We start from the raw sequence: 22917 nt of genomic DNA, 5'->3' as shown, positions 1-22917 counted from the left end.
ATATGTCAAAATAAGAAAATCCTTCATTAGCCAACCTTGCTTGGTAGACACTAACTCAGAAATGATTTTCCTATGTTAATCAACTAAAACTCAGTCAACATTGCATACTAGAAAAGTTCCTTTGGTAACTAAGTGAGCTCAATTAACACTGGTTCTATCTAACATTTCCTTCATTATTAAAGTGAGCTCCGTTAACACTCATCTTTTGTAGACTTTCCTTTGACACCCGAGTGAACTTTATAGATACTGCCTTCTAAACTAGGCCAAATTTGGATTGATTAGTAGCATTAGAAAACTCTCCTCAATGCTTAAGTGAGCTTGAGATACACTAACTAAAAGTGATATGACATTTTATGTAACATCAAAGATAATACACAATTAATCAATTGTATTCAACAAGTTGTTGCTGAGTTGTAGTCATTGTTGAGTTGCAACAATTGTTGAGTGCTAGTAATTTTGTAGTATATGCCGAGTTGAAGTTATCCCATGTCATGCTAACACTTAGATTAGCATGTTATCCCATCTGACTCTACAGTGTATGCCAAGTTCCACAATTTGTACTGAGCTATCTTTCATGTGCCGAATGTTCCTGTTGATGTGAGTGTCAACATTTTGGACAAGTTTTTTGTGTTTTATTTCTTAATGGGAGCCGAATTGCAAGATTAATTCCAATCAAAATTTTATGATAAGATCTTATCTTGAGATGTGTGTAGACTATCTTACAGTTGGCCTTTCTATTTTGTAATTTTCTAGAATCTTCTGCAAGCTATTTTGGCATGTATAAATAGGGTGTTTAGGCTTAGAGTTTAGGTAGATTTCGGGGAGACATTAGAGGATTGAGAAATTCATTTGCATATGTGTCTAGAAGTGCAAATTTGAAGCTAGATAAGGGATCTTGAATGTATTTTTGTATCTAGACATAATCTAGAAGGCTTATAGTTGGGCATGTATGCTAATCATTTAATGAATCAATAAAAGTGTTTGTTCTCTCTATGTGGTGTTTTTCTCTTTGTGTGTTTTCTTCTATTTTTTTAACTCTACAAGGTGGTTTGGATTGTTGGGTGTGCCTATGACCCTAGTTATTCTTTCCCTCCTTGCATCACTTTGGCATATGATTCATTAGGAATCATATTTTCTAATTCTAATGGGGTGTATTTGAACTTAGCCATCATATCCAAAGTAGCTTCAACCAATTTGTTCTTATTGACAACATCCATTTTCTCACACTTGATGAAATGAGTTCCTAAAATTCTTACACTTTCTCTAATGTTGTGAAATATTCCATCAATCATTTTTGGGGAGTTGTGAACTGTAACCCTAAAGTGACATATATATTTGGACTTGATCTTCTCTTCATCATTTATAATAACAAACCTTCTTCTTGGCTTCTTAACAGACTTGCTTGACTTTTCCTCTTCATCGGTACTCTTCCTCTTTGTCAAGATATTCATTTAAATGGATTTAGTAGCATTAGCTACTCCTTTCTTTAGCTTGGTTACAACTACAGCGGTGGATTCTCTTGTCCTCTGGCTAGTCTCCCTTGGTGGTGTAGATGCAGGCTTAGTGATTATCTTTAGGGTCTTCTTCACTTGGGGCTCAATAATTAAAATTTATTCTCTTTTAATCTTTTGTGGCTCAACAACCACTACCACCTTTCCCTTTCCTTCTTATTATTCTTCTTCAATCCCATCTTCCTCTTCATCCTCACTACTCATCCTCACCTTTTCCTTCATCTATTTGTAGAGGCATCTCCTTGTCATCTCTTTCTCCTAAAGATTTCTCCAAGTTGTCAATCATACTCCTTCTCTTCTTAGTTATCTTTGGAGCATTGATTTGTATAGTAATATTTAATTTTTCTATTTCATAGGTGTCAAATGGATTTACATCCTTAACAACTTCCTTAACCAACAAAGTAGTAATTGTTGTTGTTACTTCATCAATGTTAACCTCACATGGTAGAAGTATCAACCATGTAATCCTAGGTATAAGTACTTGTGCATATGTATACTCTATGTGAACTAATAAATAGACATCCTTGTAGTACCAATCTACTAAGAATTGAGAAATCCTTATTGTATTCTTCATCTTTCTTATAAACTCTTCAAAATATTTGTCCGTGATTGTCTCAAAATTTTCACCCATTTGACTAATGAACTCAATTATTTGTTGAGTTATAGGTTTCTTCTTATCCCAAAAAATATTACCAATGGTAGGAAATGAATTTTTAACATAGACAAAAATATAAACATCAAAGAACCAAACTTACACAAATTTTTCTTCTCTTTCCTTGTCTTACCCAAGTTCTTAGCTAACTATGTTAGGTTGAGGTTTGCAAGGTTATAACTATGATCTTTTTTGACAATATTCCATACTAAATCAATAGAAGAAAAAGGCACACTATTAGGTTAGTTAGATTGATAGAATTTGTGTGCAATGACTTTGAAATCAAACTCAATATTTGTATCCTTGATGGTATATATTTTCATTCCTCTCTTGTTTTCTTTGACCAATGTGTATGCCTTAATCACATTTTTTCCTTGGAAATTAATTGTCTTTACCATATTCATAACATGGTAACCTATGACATGATGAATGATTTTCTTGGTAATCTTCATTGGTTCATCTTCTAACTATAGTTTCATGTCATGAATTTGGCTTAAAATGATCTTAATCCATTCCACCTTAAAAAACCTAGGAAAGTTTATGTCACAAGTTAACCCTTTCTTGGCAACATGTTTATGCTCATATTTCAATCTTCAATTCTCACATGACTTTTCATAAGAATTCCTTATTTCATTATTACCTATTTCTCTAATTTTGCACACATAACATGATCTTACATCGTGAATCATGATAACCCAAGGCGGGATTGATTACAGGGCACTTCGAGAATCACACTTCATCGTAATATTTGGATATGATCTAAATTTTGGTGGGGGACACACTTTATTCTTAACAAATTAAGCATTAGTAATTCAATTCTCTTTTCTTCTCAATTGAAGATGAACTTGATGTCATTATTTCAATTTTGGGTTCGATCACAATCAGCTTTGACGTAAATTAACTTTAATACAACTACTTACAACTCACTTCTATTGCCAAAGGCACAAAACAAATATTTCTAAAAAGCACTTAGATTACTTAGATGATATGTTAGCTGAGATTTTTATCAAAAAAATAGAATGCAAAGTTCAAAAAATGATTCACAAAATTCACTAAATAGCTTGAAAATTCAATATTAGGGCTTCATTTATGCTCCATATCTTTAGTGCATATGTAAGAACTATCTTGGTGTTCTCCATAAAACTCAGTAGTCCCACCTCTTTCTATTTCACTTGGCCAATACCATGACTTACTCAAACTAACATTTATTCTTACCTACTTCACACATTCATCCTCTAATGCTAGTACTTGGTCATTGTTAACTTTTCAACTCATCATCTAAACAAATTACTCTATTCAAACTTCAAGTATGTCTTTATGCATCTAATATCATACTAATTTGGAATTTCATACATTCAATCTAAGGAACTGATGGTTTCTTTGATAATTTGAAATATAGTTCCATACATACCTCTTCATCTTAGTTTGAGGTGGGGGAACCACCCAATCCATTGGATTGGGTGACCACAACTTCACCATTTACACTATTGCTTCCATCAAATTTCTTCTTCCAATTTATTTTCATCAACTTTTTTGCTTCTTCAACATTAACCTTTTATTTTTCATTATTCTCTTCAACATTAGGTGTTGGTTCTAAGTTCATAAAATGTATTCTTAGGTGACTAACCTTCTAATAGTTAAAAGATACTAGGCAAAAACCTCTCTAGTTTTCTTATCTTCCTCTGAAATGTATCCTTGCACAATTTTTTATAATGTGTCCATGCTTTCCAAATAGCTAAAATTGACCTAGTTATTGTAATCCTAATCTATAGCATTGCCTTTCCTAGTTGAGTTGAGTTGACTTATAGGTGTCCAAATTTGGTTTGACTTAGATTTTTAATATTTTACCTTATGGCCACACTTCTGACATGTGTAGCAATAACCTTCAAATATAGACATAGTTTTTTTTTTACTGGTCTTTCATCTACATTCATGTTCTTGATCTCCATGTTTGTTACAACTGAAATAATTTCAATTGAATCTAGGCCTAGGATTTGAATTATCAATTTGTCTCCTACAAATTTTTTTTGTATGGCATAGTTTTCCATAGTGATAGCATGTAGGATTCTTGTTCTTTGGTTTTGCATTCCTTTTTTTCCATTCTTTGATGACTCTCCTTTATCAGAAGATGAAATGAACCTAGTGTTGATTGATAAGTAAGATTGAGAAATGAGTGTCAACACACTTAACCATCTTCACTATATATGTCGAGTGCACAATGGAAGCCGAGCTAGAATTTCTTTTTGTGCTAGGTCACAGATAGTGCCGAGAAAACTATAGTTTCTACTGAGCACAACACATTACAGTATATGTCGAGCTATATAGAATTCAACATGTACCAAGTGACTTGGGATCCAATAGGTGCTGAGAAAAATAGGAATTCAATAGGTGTCGAGTGACACAGTAATCCTATACAAGCTAAGTAATTCAAGAATCAATAGATGTTGAGCAATCTAGAATAGATGGTGCTGAGCATTAGTATTACTTCATGTGCTGAGCAATGTAGGATCAACATAAATTTTGTGCAATCACAAGCCAAGATGAAAAATGATTATGCATGACTCATTGATAGGATAAAAGGATAAGTTCAAATCCTCACAATCACCTATGTGATCCTCATGCAACCAATCAAAAAATTGAAAATTGCATCTATCCAATGGGTGAATTTCAAGGGTTTGAGCAGGAACATTTGAATCAAGGATGCATGACAAACCACTAATCTTTATAAGGGAGTCTTGAAGCCATTGAATAGAGAGGGAGGAAAAAGGAATCATGAGAAGAAGGAAAAGCAGAGCCTATTAAGGTCATTGTAGAACATTGGTGTCAAAGATTTAGAGGAAAGGACAACATTTACACATCTAGTTGATCAGAATAGAACAAGGAACACAATTAGTAGATTAGATCTAGCAGAGATCAATTAATAGTAAGAGTAGAACAAGTACCTGAGACCAGCATCAAAGATTACATTAGATCAGGTGTATTATTCTAATACTCTCTCATAATTGTATTAGGAACTTGGAAATCCCATGAACTTGGGTAGGTTTAACAAGCTTATGTAAATCCTTTAACAGGGCGACATTCTAAGTTGAATCCTCTTAAGTCCTCTAACAAGGCACACTCCTAACAGGGTGTAGAAATCCTTTAACAGGAAAAACCATCAGAAGTGGTTTAAATAAATTGCTGAAGTAATTTTGTGGGTATCATCCCCACCCCAATTTTACCTTCTTATTCCTAGAGGCTTTCTAGGTTACCAAAATCTCAAGTGTTATGTGGTGATGCATGTTTGTTACTCATGATTGTTTAATGTTTATATGCATGCATGTTAATTTTAGTTATATGCTATTAAGAGTTTAAAAGTTGTGAAAAGACTAGTACTTTTGATTCAACCCCCCCGCCCCGCCTCTCAGAAGCATTCTTCCAATTAAGACATTACAACAATTGGTATAAGAGCCAAGTTCTCTCAAGAAGAAGCCTAATAGCTTGGAGGAAAAGATCTAAAGATGGAATTTTTCAAACTTGGAAAGATCATTGAAACCAGGTGATAGATGTGCATCTCGCTCTAGACAAGGTAGAGGAAGCTAGAGAGGAATTAAGAAAAACCTTAAAAAGATGGAAGGAAATAGCTATAGCCAAAAATGATATTCAATACAAGGAGATTGACACCACACAAGTATTTGCCAAAGGAGATTCCAAAGAATTTTATGCAGCAATAGCGAAACTGATGGAGAAAAATAGAGTTCAAATAGAAGAGATAAGATCTCTTAAGATAGAGCATGAATCACAGGCCATGGTGCTATGTGAGATCACTGAGCAAAAGAAAAGAGTAGTTGAGGATAGAATCATGATGGAAGATGACAAAAGAAATTTTGCAAATAGACTTGAAGAAAAATGTACTGAATTAATAAGGATCTCAAACATGTAGATGGATACACTTGCCCAACTGATGAATCTTCAACATGAACTCAATGTGAAAGATATTGAGATCTCTACTTTGAGGATGTAGAATGAACAACTACAGAATGAATTAAACAGAGAAAAAGAAATAATAGAGAATCTCAACAAGTCAAGTGAAGCTATCAAGTACTTTGAACAATTGTTGAAATCCCCAAGATCAGCCCATGATACATCAAGACTTGGATACAACAGTACTGAACTTGGGGAATCATCAAAGAGTGTTGAGCAAAGAAGTCACAATGGTAAGGATTCTAAACCCACTTGTCATTACTGTAATAAAAAGGAGCATACTACTAATTTTTGTAGGGGTAGAAGGATCAATATTCCAAACACACCCAAAAGAAAGGGTTACTATCACAAGTGCAACATGCAAGGACATATGACACAAGACTGTAGGTCTAAAGTCATAAGGACACAAAGATTCGATGGAAACTGCCATAATTGCAAGAAGTATGGACATAGAGCCTTTGAATGTAGAAAAAAGCCTATGTGGACACTAAATCAGCATGTAAGGAGGGACAACTATGTACACCATTACAATTGGGATTGCAATACAAGACAAAGATGTCACTATTGTCAAGAGTATGGTCACATACCCCAGAATTGCATAAGAACACATTTCAAGGGGACACCATTGTAACTATGTACACCATTCAGTTGCTTTAAAACTAGACATGTCAGTAGGAATTGTCCAATAAAGGCCAAGGCACCCAAGACTGAAGTAAATAAGGGCAAAGAAAAGATTGATGTGGAACACATCAGAATAGACATGAAGAAGACATGGTAGAAAAAGCATGGACCAATTACATCCAATGGAGGGGTCACTTCACCCATGAGGTCAAGTGATCATATCTCATCCAACTAATCACAAGATGAGCCTACGGGGTTGATACTAAGGAAGTATCATAAAATTAGCCCTAAACCATGATGAAGCACTGTAAAGTATAAATTTACATGAGATAAGATGCTAAGACAACACTTGAATGATGACACCGAGCTGTCTTTGGTTGTCGAGTGAAACTACTTTGGATGCCAAGTTAACAAGTCAAGTGGAAGCCAAGTAAAAAATAAAATAAAAAACCTTCAGTGGTGTCCAAGTTACTAACAAAGTAAGTAGATGTTGAGTGAAAATAGCTGTCGAGTGGATGTCGAGTTGAAAAACCTTTGGAAGTCGAGTGACAAGTTAAGGTACAAAAATGCATTAAATGCAAGGTTTTTGAGATGTTTAAAAGGGAAAATCATTTCATTTTGAGTCATTCAAATGAAAAGTGATTACCAGGAGCACAATTGAGTGTTTTTCAAGCTTTCAACTAGCGATTTGCAGTGATTCAGCCTCTACCCAAGTGATTTTAAGCATCTAACCAGGTATTTCCTTCAGGTGCCAAATTGTACAGTTTGTGGAGTTTAGTTTAAATGTCAAACCCTAGTTCAGTCAAAATGGCATCTGGTTCAAAGTCGACCCAAAGGAAGGAAAGCCATGAAATTCAAATTTTAGTAACGAGGTTAAACAACCTGAGTTTAGGCCCATACCAGAAGTTGCATATAAAAATGATCCCACTGGTGCCCTATCCACCATCCCTAAAAAAGTTGTTATGGTTCAAGATGTGCAAAGATGTTACAATTGCAAAATAGGAGCCATAGGAGACTTGGAAATCTTTAATGCCTTTGAAAAACTCTATGATAATGGTATATTAAAAGATGAGTTTTCTATCATAGAGAAGAAGGGTTTAACCAAATCCCTAGTTTTTCTGATCGTATTCAAAACTAAGTGGATACACATAATACTTTGTAGAATCTATGATGGAGCATTCTGGTTAGAGAAAGGACCAGTCAAGATTACCAAGAAAATGGTTCATTGGGTCACATGTTTTCCAACCCTAGATTGGCCAAAGACATTGAGAAGTGACAAAAAGGAAACAATTGAGAAGAACACAGGAGAAAAGTGGAATAACAAAGGCATGGCCATAGATACCATAATTGATCCACTTCTAGACTTTTCCATGAGGATCATATCACACAAATTTTATCAGTCTAGTAGGTTGAATAGTGTACCTTGCATAGTAGTGGATGTCGCATATAAGCTTGTAAAGATATACCATACCTATGAGAGCTCATGTTGCAACAGATTAATGAAAATCTTGGAGCTATTAGAAAATCCAAGGGAGCACAATGTAAATTTGGGTTAGTGCTAGTATGCATATTCTTTTATGTGATGAAGGAATTCCCTTCATTTGGCAAAGTCAATTGGAGACAGAACAAAACAATTGTTGATCAAATAAATGATTTCATTACACAAATAGGAGATAGCTTTGATGATCAAATGTCTATCTATTTTGATGATTTCAAGAATGCAATGAAGAAAAGAATGAGGATACCAATTTTACTGGTAGAAAAGCATGTAAATGACATATGCTTTTTGGTTGACATTGATTTTACTTACATCCAAGTAGTCCTTCCAAGAGAAAAATGGCTTAGAACATTGGGATATGAGCTTGATGTTAACCAAGCTTTTGCAGCCATCACAACATTACTTGCAGAGGAAATGGACAAAATTGCAAAGGCATTTAGGACATATGACACTATCAAATCAAGAGTGGTTACTGAACTCAAGATAGGCACAACAGTAAAGAAGAAGGAAAAGTTAGTAAAGAATAAAGAAGAAGTTTGGTGTTGGAGAAACAAGTGCAATAGGAGAAATAGAGGAGATTAGTGATGATGAAGAGGAAGGTGATGAAGAGAAAGATGAAGATGAGCTAGAACAAGAAGACAAAGACAAGAGTGCCGAGGAAGAAGAAGCCAAGGAAGCACCCATCAAAGGAAAAGTCATCAAAAGGAAGGCAAAGACACCTCTTGCTCCTTAGCCTAAACCAAAGAAAGCTGCCACACCAACATCCAAGAAGCCAACAACTAGAGCTACAACAACAACGTCCACATAAAAGTCCAAAGAGGAAGCCACAAAGAAGAAACCAACCAAGAAGGCACAAGAAGAGCCAAGGAAAAGAAAAAGATATGTGGCTTAACCTGATACTGATGAAGAAGATCAGTCTGAAAAAGTAAGTCATCCTCCTAAGTCTTCAGTTGATATATTATTTGAAAAGATTAGGAATGGAGACTTACGTGAAATGAAAAAGATTGATTTCAATAAGTTCATCAAAGAGGAACAAAATAGAATAGAAGAATCATTCTATGCATTAATGGCATAGTTCAAGTATACACCTCTTGAACTAGATGGACAATTGCCAAAGGAATTGTCTAAAATTGTAGCAGATAGATGGCATTTCTATCTAATGATGGAAAAGGAGATGAGGGAATCAACCCTAGCAAGTAAACTACCTAATTTGAAAAAGAAACAAATAAGTAAAGTAGTTAAAAGGCATAACACTAGGTTTACACCTAAGTATAGGTCATTCTCCATTCTCCATAACAAAATTGAAGTTGTACAGAAAACCACCAGATCGTGGAAGAATTTGTATAAGAAAATTCAAGATGTATTTGAAGAAGAATACAAAGAAGAGGATACTACTTGGCTAGAAGAAAGAAGAAAGAGGAGAGAAGAGAAGAATGAAGTTGAGAAAAAGGTTGAAGAGGAGGAAGACAAGGGTACTAATGGGCAGCAAAGTGTGCAAGACACACAACTTCCACCTCCTAGCCCTCCTCACTCTACTACCACACCTGTAGAAATCATAAAGATTAAGGATGTTGTTGACACCTCAAGTAAAAACATCAACCCATTAACTACAGAGGATCTCACTAAGATCCTTGACCAAACAACTCTTCAAGCACAATTTTGTACAAGTCCCATATTTGTTAGTGTAGATGATCTTCAAAAGTCAGTAAATAAACTCAAAGAAGTCAATATGTCAGCACAAGAACCACCTCAAATCACTCAAACAACTGGACTTCTATTTCTACCACCTCCATCACCACCAAGAATAGCCATGCAAGCTCATTAGGAGTCGAGTGCAATAGCAGGAGAAGTCACATTTATAACATTACAGAGAGTAAGTATACCCCTAGTAGTAGTGACATAAGAAGAAGAAGATAATCAAGAAGAAGAGGATAAAGAAGAACCACAAGATAAGGAGGAGTTTGCAATACAAAGTTTGGTTGAATTACCAAAAATAGGTACTCCTACCAAACCTATTTAGTAGCTGAGTAATGACAAGTTGACCTTACAAGTTGGTACACCAAGCTCAAGTTCTACTAGGGTAGCCATGACCATTCATTATGGTATTCTTGAGCTTGATGAAGAAATCCAAATACCCTATTATGATTCAAGCACTCTAACTGAAGGAAAGATGAATGAAATACAGAGTGCATTGGATAAGAGAAGGCGACAAGAGGGATTGAGGAGAGACTACAAATACAAGCAGTCAATGAATGAGATCAAAGATATATTCATGGATGCCTTCAGCCTACAACCTCCAGATTCAAGCAAGCCAATCCTTAAGAAACTATCTGATATAGTTGACCAAGTGAATAATGAAGACCATTATACAAATGTGAAACTCCTAGAATGGTCAAAAAAGAATTTTGTAGGAAAGGTCAACCAAAAGATAGCTAATAACATTATTTTGGGATAAGTTGACATAGCCAACAAACTAGATAATGTAAAGATTGTATTAGGGAATATCTTTTCCCTTTATAGAAAATTGTTTGATTTTTCCAAGTTCACACAAGAAATAAATCAAAAAAATTTGAACCTTGAGAGCAACCTTAAGCTCTCCAGTATGCAACTACCCTCAAATCCTACACAGAGTGAAAAGAAATTTTCTCAAATGTTTCACACTCAGAGGGAATTAGCTGCATTATCAGTAGAAGAGGCCACTATTAAAGAAAATCTTATGCAAATACAAGCCTCTATCACTCCTCATTTGGAGATATTACATAAGGGGAAAATGTATGCGGAAATAGTCCTAAAGAAAGATCCAAATATTTTTATTCATGAAGGACTTGTTGATCTAGTAGTAGAGCTTGCAATCCAACACAAGTCATTAGATATTGCATTCAATAACTGTGATGTAGCTCTCAAAATTCTCCTTGAGGTAAATAAGACATTTTTGGCCAAACATGGCATTACTGTTTAGAAACCTTTGACATAAGTATCAAAAACGGGGAGATAATGTAGGAGATATATTAATATAGAAAAGGGGAGATAATGTATTAAGGGGATTGCCAACTTTTGAAATCATGTTCAACTTGAAGTTGATAGCAATAAAGGAGTCAAGGGACATGCAAATTTTGGTAATCACATGAAGACAAGGTCATCAAACAAAGAACAAACAGGATCAAAAGGAAAGAACAAGACAAAAACAAAGAACATCAGGCACAATGGCACAAGATATTAGAATTCATGACATAATAAGGCATAATCAACTTAGGGGGAGTCATAAGGTATATTGTTGTTCACAATATCTTCTTGAAATTCTATAAGTGAAGAAAGGACACACAAGGATTGGATCATGAATGATCAGTAAGTGTTTTTGACACTCATGTCAAAGAGGGAGATTGTTGATCGATAAGTAAGATTGACAAATGAGTGTCAACGCACTTAACCATCTTCACTATATATGTCTAGTACACAATGGAAGCCGAGCTAGAATTTATTTTTGTACCAAGTCATAGATAGTGTCGAGCAAACTACAGTTACTGCCAAGCTATATAGAATTCAACATGTGACAAGTGACTCAGGATCCAATAGGTGCTGAGAAAAGTAGGAATTCAATAGGTGCTAAGTGACATAGTAATCCTATACAAGTTGAGTAATTTAGGAATCAGTAGATGCTAAGCAATCCATAATAAATGGTGTTGAGCATCAATATTACTTCAAGTGCTGAGCAATGTAGGATTAGCATAAAAGTTTGTGCAATCGCAAGCCAAGATGAAAAATGATTATGCATGACTTATTGATAGGATAAAAGGATAAGATCAAATCCTCAAAATCACCTATGCAATCCTCATGCAACCAATCATAAAATTGAAAATTGCATGTAGCCAATGGGTGAGTTTCAAGGGTTTGAGCAGGAACATTTGAATCAAGGATGCATGACGGACCACTACTATTTATAAGGGAGTCTTGATGCCATTGAACAGAGAGAGAGGAAAAAGGAATCACGAGAAGAAAGAAAAGTAGAGCCTATTAAGGTCATTGTAGAACATTGGTGTCAAAGATTTAGAGGAAAGGACAACATTTACACATCCAGTTGATCAGAACAAAACAAGGAACATAATGAGCAGATCAGATCTAGCAGAGATCAGTTAATAGTAAGAGCATAACAAGTACCTAAGATTAGCATCAGAGATTGCATTAGATTAGGTGTATTATTCTAAGACTCTCTCATAATTGTATTAGGAACTTGGAAATCCCATGGACTTGGGTAGGTTTAACAAGCTTATGTAAATCCTTTAACAAGGTGACATTCTAAGTTGAATGCTCTTAAGTCCTATAACAAGGTACACTCCTAATAAGGTGTAGAAATCCTTTAACAGGGTCACATTTAACAGTGTGTTGTAGCCTTGAATAGGGAAAACCATCAGAAGTGGTTGAAATCAATTGCTACAGTAATTTTGTGGGTATCATCCCCACCCCAATTTTACCTTCTTATTCCTGGAGGGTTTTTGGGTTATCAAAATCTCAAGTGTTATGTGGTGATGCATGTTTGTTACTCATGAATTTTTAATGTTTATATGCATGCATGTTAATTTTAGTTATATGTTATTAAGAGTTTAAAAGTTGTGAAAAGGCTAGTACTTTTGATTCACCCCCCCACCCAGAAGCATTATTCCTATTAAGACATTCCAACACCTAGTATAGCCTAATCTAGTAGTATCATGAGGTCTTTTTTGTACTTTTATTTGTTCATCAAGTTTTCTCATAGCCTGCCTTGACCTATTGATCCTTTCAATGATTTTATTTTAATCTCTTAGCTCAAATTTCTATTGATTGTTCATAGATCTAAGATATACAATCTCTGCCGCCTTCCTAGCAATCTCATGATTGAAACTTAATAATTGATTGATCATGTTGAATTGATTATGAGTTAGCTTTTTTAATTCATTAATCCTCTCATCATGACTTGTATCCATTTTTATTCTTTCTTCATCAACCTATTGAAATTTTATTGAAAAGATCATTGATAAGAGAAATTGCTAAGAGGGAGATTGTTAAAGAAGATTATGTGTTTTAATCATTGTTTTGTCACTAATGTCAAACATGATATTTTATGGTAAGACAATCAATTATAAGATTTAAGTACTATCACTTAGTTGATTGATGAAGAGGATTTGATCAATAAGATGTAACAAAAGCACCTAAAAAAAAGGTTGAGTTATGATTATGCAATGAAGTCCGAGGATCAGTTAAGATAGTGATGACATGATGAATTGATAATCTACTTAAGGTTACAAATATTGGATACACTTAGATAGTTTAGAAGGATAAGTTAAACAAAGTTTGTTTGCCAAGCTTGACTGAGTGGATAGTAGGTGCCAAGAAAAGTTAGTGCAAGTTGAGCAGAAAGTCAGTTGGAGCCAAGTAGAAGAAAATTCTAGTGGATGCCAAGAAAAATAGTTGATGCTAAGTAAACTTTTGATGCTAAGCACCAGTAAATTTTAGTTGATGCTGAGTGATTTCATAGTTGATGTCAAGCAATGCAGTACATGTTGATCATTAAAATATTGATAATGTCGAGCTTTTGCATTATGATAAAGATCAAATTTTTTAAAAATCTAAACTAACAAGTTTGTTTTGTTGAAACTTGTAAACTAGGAGGAAGATAAGGTTGATGAGCTAGTGGCACAGAATTTGATGTAAACTATTTTTAGGTGAATTCAAATGGATTCTAGGAGAAGTTTCTAGAAAAGACAAGATATGGGGTAGATACATTGTATCCTATCTAATCTATCCAAAACTCTAATTTCGATGATGGGTAATAAGAGGGAAAATATTCTTATTTCCTATTTATAGGAATTTTCTAGTTGTGAAGCAAAAGAGGTTGGTGCCCATTGTGAGAACCTAAGGAGGAGAAGGAATTAAGGTTTTGCTTCATCAAGTGACCCAAGAGAAGAGTCTACAATGGCATGTTAAGTAAGAAGGACTAAACATCAAGTAACAAATGCTTGAATGGTTAAAAAGCTATTAGAGCTACAAAGCATGAAAGCCAAGAAAAAGTGAGGACTAAATAGAGATCTATAATCTATAAGAGAAGTTGTAATTTTTATGAGATCAAAGCTCTATTGTTACTCTCTAATAATTGTATCAATCTAGGGTAAATCCTTTGGATTAAGGTTGACCTAATAGTCATTAAAAAATACTTTAATAGGGTCTCATTCCAAGTGAATGGCCTAAAATCCTTTAACAAGGCTCACTTTTAATAGGGTGATTAAAATCCCTTAATTGGGTCATATTTAATAGTGTGTATTGCAACCTTTAACAGGGTTGGGATTTCATAGGGCATTACTTTAGAAGAGTGAAAAAGGAGTAGCATGTTACTAGTGGTTTTTCCTAAATTAGGTTTCCACATAAATCATTGTGTCAACTGTGCTGATGAATGTGTTGTGTTTCATGCTTTACATTTCTAAAAATTGATTTGACAATAAGATACAAGTTTTAGTAAATAAACAATGGATGCATGCATGTGTATGAATTTTTTATGGGTTCACTACATTGTGAAAAGTTGCATTCATAAATATAAACCTTGAATAAGTAATTCACTCCCCCTCTCTATTATTCTAAAGTAATTCCAAAAATTGGTATTAAAGCCATCTACTTAAGAGGACTAGTTTTAAGGTACTAGAAGCACAAAGATCGAGATGTCTAAAAGACAAGTAACCAAGCTTAACAGAGATAACTTTATCGTATAGAAAAGTTTGATGAAGATACACCTTGGAGGACTTGGAGATCATGCACAATCTACTAGTATAGTGGAACATGTTGATCTAGTTGGATCCCTAACTACTACAAATATGAAGAAGAAGAAGGAACACAATTAGGTAATGTTGGAGATTGCCTCTACCCTAAGCTATGCTGAATTTGATGATATAAAATATTGTGACACTACAAAGAAAATTTAGGATTCCCTGCACACCATCTATGGAGGAGCCAAAAATATTTAAAGAGCCAAATCCAAGAGCATTAGAGGTAAGTTCATGATATGGGAATGGAAGAAGGTGAAAGTATTTCTAAATAAGTTGCTAGGAAAAAAGAAGTTGTTAGTGCAATAAGAGGAGCTACTGGCCATATAGATGATGATAATGTGTTAAGTCAAGTCTTGAGAACATTATTATTTATTTATGCTATTAGAGTTTCTACAATTCAAGAGTGTAGATGTGTTGACATTCAATCAAGTTTGTTATTAGTGACAACACTTATTCAAATTCTATATGGCTACTGAGCTCATTGAATAATCTACTGTGTTTTCCATATAATTTAGTAGCCACCAAGCATTATAGTTCCTACCAAGAATTTTAGTGGTTAACAAGGGAATTTAGTTAGTGTGAAGTGCAATAGTTCAAATTGAGCAGAATCAGGTAGTGTGAAGTTGACCAATTCAACCCGAACATTTTAGTGGTCACCAAGCTTTGTAATTTCTACCAAGCTAGCAGTTCATGTAAAGTGAAGCTAGTGTTAACCAAGTTGTATGACGATTAGTGTTTACTAAGTGCAATCATGGTAAAAGAGTAATTCAGTTTATATCAAGTTACATAGTATTTACCAAGTTGCCAATGCAGACCAATTTCGAGACTACTCTAAGATGATTAGTATGGACCAAGCTTCTACTTCTACTAAGTGCATGATGATTCCAAGTAATGATAGTGAATGTTGTGTATCATAACTTCACCAAGTTAGTCTTCAGAACTCAAGTGTCTACATATAGGCCAACTTGTTGATATTGGTGCTAATTTGCATATTGGCTAACTTTGTAATTTTGTAAATTGGATTGATATATATGTAATTTATTGTATCATATCCAAGTGTGTACGTAATGTGATATAGAAGCATGCAAATGTGAATTAGTAACAGACAAAGTGTATTGTAAGGCAATATTAGTAAAGGAGTAGTAGAGTCATATCTATTATAGAAAGGTGTTCAATACTTCAAAAAATCTCTATCAAAAAATCAATTGTAAGTCAAAGATCTATTGTTTCATCCTAACAAGTGAACCAATATAAATCCTTTAACAAGGTAGACTTAACATTCTTTTCTCAAATCTCTTTACCAAGTGCATACTTCATTTTGTGTTTGTAAAACCTCTAACAAGGTGGACCTAGTAGTCCTAATTGCTCCTAATAGGGCAAATCACTAGAAGTTATCATTGTAAGCATAAACAAGCCAACTTTATACTATAGTATTGAAGTTTTGTGGGTATCATCCCCACCCCAATTTTACTTTCTATTTGGAAGGTTTTTGGGTCACGAAATTATTGTGTTCAAGTGTTATGAATGTTTTATGTCTTTGGTTTCTCATGCATGTAGTTAGATCTAATTTAATGAATTAAATGGTCATTAGGTTATTGCAATTAAGATCTAAATTTGGTAAATTTTTTGAGGTTACTAATTCACCCCTCCCCTCTCAATAACCTAGCTACTGTTGAATATTTCCAAAAATTGGTATTAGAGCTTTGTGGTTGTCAGGATAAATTTTGATAGCTTGAGAAAACATCAAGGATAATGGAGATATTCAAACTTAACAAAGGCATTAACAATGAAAAGCTAGATCTAGAGATGGTCATTGCACAACTCAAGAAAACTAAGGAGAAACTTTCTCAATCCCTAAAAAGAAGGAAAGAACTTGAAAATCAAATGAATGAACATCAGTGCATTGAAGAAAGAATTGAAGATTTTTTCTTGTCAAGCAGTTTAGTGAAGAAAATGATGCAATCAAAGAAATCTTAGAGAAGAATGGTTTCCTACAAGAAGAAGTAAGAAAGCTCAAAAGAGAACAATAAATTTAGTCAGTAAGACTATGTAAAATCTTGGAATAGAGGAATAAGATGAAAGAAGAAATGGATGGAAGAAATAATGAGATCTAGAACCAATCGCTTGAGAATCCAAATCTTATGGATCAAATCTCATATGAAAATTAGGAAATCATGAGCCAAAGATAGAGCAATGAAAGATTAAGAAATGATCTAAATATGGAAAGACAAATCAATGAAAGAATAAGAATTGAATTGAGATCTAAAAAGAAAATTAGTGAAAGACTTAAAAATGATCTAAACACTGAAAAGAAAATCAATGAAAGAATGATGAAATCCCAAGCACACACGAGTCAATTAAATCAACTAAATGAGCAGAGTCTCTATAGAAAAAAGGGTAAAGTAGGAATTTGATACAAAGAATAAGGTGAAACAAGGTGCTCAAAGGAATCAAAGACCTATTTGAAATCATTGTGGTAAGATACGTCATACATCAAACAAATGTTGGAGTAATGGTAAAGAAAAATTCAATGGTAAATGCTACAATTGCAATCAGCATGGTCAAAAGGCTAATGAATGCAAAGAGAAACCAAATTTGAAGGCAAATGTCACAAATGCAAGAAACAAGGTCACAAGGCATCAGATTGTAGAACCAAGTCATTCAATCTAGTAGAGAAAATTGTAAAAGCAATATTCAATTGGGACTACAACACTTGGTGTAGATGTCATTACTGTGGAGAATATGGACACATTGGCATGTACTATGTCAAACATACACAAGGAAGCAGGATACCACCATAAGATGTTTCACTTGTACTAAACTTGGTCATTTAGCTAAGAATTGCATGAATATAGGTAGAGTTGAAGATGAAAAAAAGAAAAGTAGAAGAGATTGAGAGAGGAGAGAGACAGAGAATACAAAATCATTAATGATGCCAAGAATATTTTGACTGAGGCGATAGGTATTGAAGTTGATACTTCTCAACACATTTTGTTCCAATTAGAGGAGGTAGTCTAGAAGTTTAATGAGGACTTTAGTGGTTAAGATAAATTGATTGAGAAAGTAGAAATCAAATTTGATAATAAAGTGTTTGAGCACATTTCTTAGTACATAGCTATCCAACAAGTAGAGCTTCCCTCAATTTTGACCAATCTTGAAACCTCTTGCACAAATGTAACATCACTTTTTGTGAAGTTGTGTGATGCTACTAAATTTACAAAGGAGATAAAGAGAAAACTAACAAAGATTGATGAAGATCTGAAGGCTAGTACACAAAAGTTGCAACTTGACCCTAGTTCAAGCTCTACACAACATATGAAAATCAGATTCTTGTTAGATATGCAGGTAGAGTTGTTGAGAGAAGAAGCAAGGATCTGATCTACACTGATAGATATTAAGAATATGATCCTTCCCATCATGGATACAATGCAAAAGCACATTGTTTACTGAAAAACATTGATCTATGACAAAAAATTCTCCATTATAGATCACATGATAGAACTCTTTGTAGAAGTACAAATTGCTCTACATACATACAAAGTTTTGCAAGAGAATTGGTATAAGACATTATCACTGATACTCAAGGTACATTCTAGTTTTCTTTCTCATATTGGTGTCTCCATGTAAGTAAATTTTGAATAAATCTTTGGTATTATTGTCAAAAAGGGGGAGAGACACTTAGTATGTATATATGGGGAGAGCCACTTAATATATAGTGAGATACTTGTTATACTATGTATATTGTATGGGGAAGAATCATGCAAAGGAAAGAAAGTGAATATAGTAGAGAATTTATAGATATAGTATATTGTATATACTTACAAAGACAAATTTTGAAAAATCTCAAAAAAAATATGCCATACCGAGCCAGTACCACACTATGATGTATATAAGTTTTGGCTAATAAGTGTTTATGTCACTAGTGCCAAAGGGGGAGATTGTTGACATTTAGTCAAGTTTTTTATTAGTGACAATACTTATTCAGATTCTATATGCCTACCAAGCTCATTGAACAGTCTACAGTGTTTTGCATGTAATTTAGTTGCCACTGAGCATTTCATTGGTTACCAAGGGAATTCAATTAGTGTGAAGTGCAATAGTTCAAACCAAGTAGAATTAGGTAGTGTGAAGTTTACTAGTTCAACTTGAGCATTTTAGTGGTAAACTGTAGATGAAGATGTAGTCGAGAATAAAGTAGGGATGATTCTGATAAACATGATGAAGAAGTGGTATATGTTGCAAAGAAGGATAAATCTAATGAAGATGAGGCAACATCACTTGTGACTTGTGTGAACAAAAATGATAGATGGATCATTGGCAGTGGATGCTCACATCACATGACTAGAGATAGAAGTAAGTTTATTACATTAACTTGTTATGATAGAAATAGTCTAAGATTTGGTAATGATGCACCATGTTTGATAAAAGGAAAAGGTTCTATCAAACTCATAGACAAGATTTCATGTGACAATGCTTACTATGTTGAAGGACTAAATTATAACTTGTTAAGTGTGTCACAATTGAATAATTTAGGATGCAAGGTTGAATTTGGAAACACAACTACCAAGACATATGACACAAATGGGAAACTAATTGGAAAACGTGATCAAACTAGAAGTAATCTTTTCTATCTAGTTATTGAGGATGCTACTTGTTCTGTTGCAAAATTTGATGACGTATGGCTTTAGCACAAGAGATTATGTCATTTTAATTTTGATAAATTGATTAGTATTAGTAACATAAAGAGAGTTAGATGTTTGCCCAAGTTGAAGAAACTTGATAATGTAGTATACAAACAATGTTAGCCAAGAAAATTGACAAAGTCAAGCTTTACGAGTAAAGCTTATACCTCTAAGGAAATACTAGATATTGTTCATACTAACTTGTGTGGACCAACTAAAGTGCAAAGCTATAGAGGAGATAAGTAAACAATGATATTTGTTGATGATTATTGTAAAATGATGAAGGTTATGTTTTTGAAATAGAAATATGATGTTTTTCAAATGTTTAAGTGGTACTTGGCCAAAGTTGAGAAAGAAATATGTAAATGTCTAAAATGCTTGAGATTACATAAAGGAGAAAAATTCACTTCAAATGAGTTTGAGATGTTCTCTAATTACAAAGGAATGAAAAGATAGACATCTACCCCTAGGAGCCCTCCACAAAATGGGATTACTAAAAGGAGAAATAGGTCTATAATGGATTGTGCCAAAACACTTATGATGGAGAAGAATGTTGCTCTGAAATACTAGAGAGAACCTGTAAGTATTGTTGTATATACCTTGAACTATGTGCAAGTCAAGAAAGGTACTCATTGAACACATTTTTGAACTATGGTATGGATATCCACCTGATGTTAAATACTTAAAGGTATTTGGGAGTAATTTTTTCATTCTTAAGGATGTTAGGAATGGAAAGTTTGATGCAAAAAGTAAAGAAGGTATATTCTTTGGACACTCCACAAGAAGTAAAGCTTATAAGTGTTTAAATACTAACACTAAAAAAATTGTGGAAAGTGAAAATGTGAATTTTGATGAATACAAATCATTTGTATACTTTTATGAAGGAATGCCTATTGAATAAAATGCTGCAAATCAAGTTTGAAATAAGTAGCAAGTATTAGTAACTACTGAGTCACACCTTGCGAATGTTGAGTTGCATTTAGATGCTAAGTTGCAAAATGAAGTAGATGTACATTCTGATTCTAAGGTCAATGTATGTGAAATAGATGTTTAAATACTTGATATAAATAAATATAGTGATTCTAAAGTTGAAGGACAAAATGAAAAAACAAGACTTGAGCCAAGATTGTCTAAATATGTCAAAAGAAATCATCCTACTAATCAAATTATTGGAGATAAAATGCTAGGCCAATGATAATAAATAGACTAAGAAGTGAAACATGTTTGTTAAGCATGAAGGAGCCCAAATTAGTAAAAGATGCATTAGAAGATGATGATTGGTACAAGGCCATGGAAGAAGAGATTGAATAGATAGAGAAGAATAAAACATGGAGTTTAGTTCCCAAAATAGAAGACAAGAATGTGATTGGCAACAAGTGGGTGTTTAAAAACAAGCTAGGTGAGAATGGTGATGTTAGTAGGAACAAAAAAAGATTAGTTTGCAAGGGATATGCACAAGAAGAAGGAATTGACTATGGGAAGAAATTTGCTCATGTTGCAAGAATGGAAGGAGAAAGAACTCTACTTGCTTATGCTACATATAAAGGTTTCAAAGTTTATCAGATTGATGTTAAATCTACATTTCTGAATGATATACTAGAAGAGGAAGTCTATATAGAACAACCAGAAGGATTTTTCAATGATAATAATAAGAATATGGTATGTAGACTACAGAAATCCCTATATGGATTGAAGCAAGCACCAATAGTATGGTATAAGAGACTTCACACTTATCTTGTGAAGATTGCATTTGAAAGGACTGATCATACTAGAAATCTATACATAAAGATAGAAAAAGGAAAAGGTATTTTGCTATCTAAAATATTTTTTGATGATATCATATTTGGAGGAAAAGATGCTTTATGTAAGTACTTTGTAAATTAGATGAAGCAAGAATTTGAAATGTCTATGTTTGGAGAAATCAATTTTTTTGTGAGATTGCAAGTATATCAAATGAAGTATGGCATATACATTGCTCAATCAAAGTATGTCAAAGAGATATTGAAGAAATCTAGATTAGAGGATTCCAAACCAGTAAGTACACCTATGGTGAGAGAACACAAGTTTTCAAAGAATGTTGATTTAGTTGAGGTGAATTAAACATTGTATAGGTCTATGATTGAAAAATTGCAATATGTAGTACATAGAAGACCTAATATTACATTATTTGTAGGGATAATTGCAAGATTCTCTACAAATCCCAAGGAGAATCATTTAATGGCTATGAAAAGAATAATGAGGTACTTGTTGTCACAGAGGTTTGCACCCTTGTCCAAAGTCTTACCTAAGGACAACCTTGTGAAACATGGAAACAACCTCCAAGCTGTGGGACTTGAACTGTGAGGTGTAATCTTCAGAGAAGGCTAGATTCCTCTTACTATCAAGGTGCACATAACTACTCTTCAAGAGGAAAAGGAAGAAGGAATGCATGAAAAGAAAATCTACTTATTCTAGTCTAACGGGGTTATGCAGCAACATAGAGTGTTCAAACCAATCTCTACCCATACATGCACTATTGAACCATCATGACACCAAAAGATATACACATTTAGACTTGCTTTAATCTAACAACCACATCTAGATTGGAAAACCTAGATGAATGACACAAGGAAAGAGAAGATTCACTTATATATCATTCACAGGCTAGAAGAGATACAGTAATGCAGATTGAAGATATCCACAAAAAACCAATGAGAGGCAAATAGTTCTTGCACTTTACATCAATGGATGAAGGAGATAAGGTAGAATTCCATATAGTTCAGAGGCAAAGGAAATTTATAGTGAAATTATAGAGCAATATCAGAGAAGTCAGAGAAGGGTCAACCAGAATAGAATCTACAAAAATTGCCTTTATAGTTCAAGCATAACTGAGATGTCCTCTAACTGTAATTACTTTGCAACTACTTGCCATTAGTCCTATAGAGGATATTCATGGGGATCCAGATGTAAAGATATCTGATCTTGGTTGGAACAGGGACCTAAGAGGATAGAAATGATGCAATTAAATAGTTCTAACCAGGTAGATGGATCAAATCAGAGGTGGTGGAGTGTTTTCCAACATTCAACATTCATTCCAGAGTGGTTGGCATCGATCACAAGGATTAGATCATGTGGGTAAACTTGAATTCCTTCATTTCTAACTCATGAATCATTAGGGTCAACAAGTTAATTGGACACTACGAAGAGAATGGGCCATGTGGAC

Source organism: Cupressus sempervirens, chromosome 6 (assembly GCF_028749045.1).
Source record: "Cupressus sempervirens isolate cs-2001-9-10 chromosome 6, ASM2874904v1, whole genome shotgun sequence".
Classification (NCBI taxonomy): domain Eukaryota; kingdom Viridiplantae; phylum Streptophyta; class Pinopsida; order Cupressales; family Cupressaceae; genus Cupressus; species Cupressus sempervirens.
Note: the sequence above shows the minus strand (reverse complement) of the source record.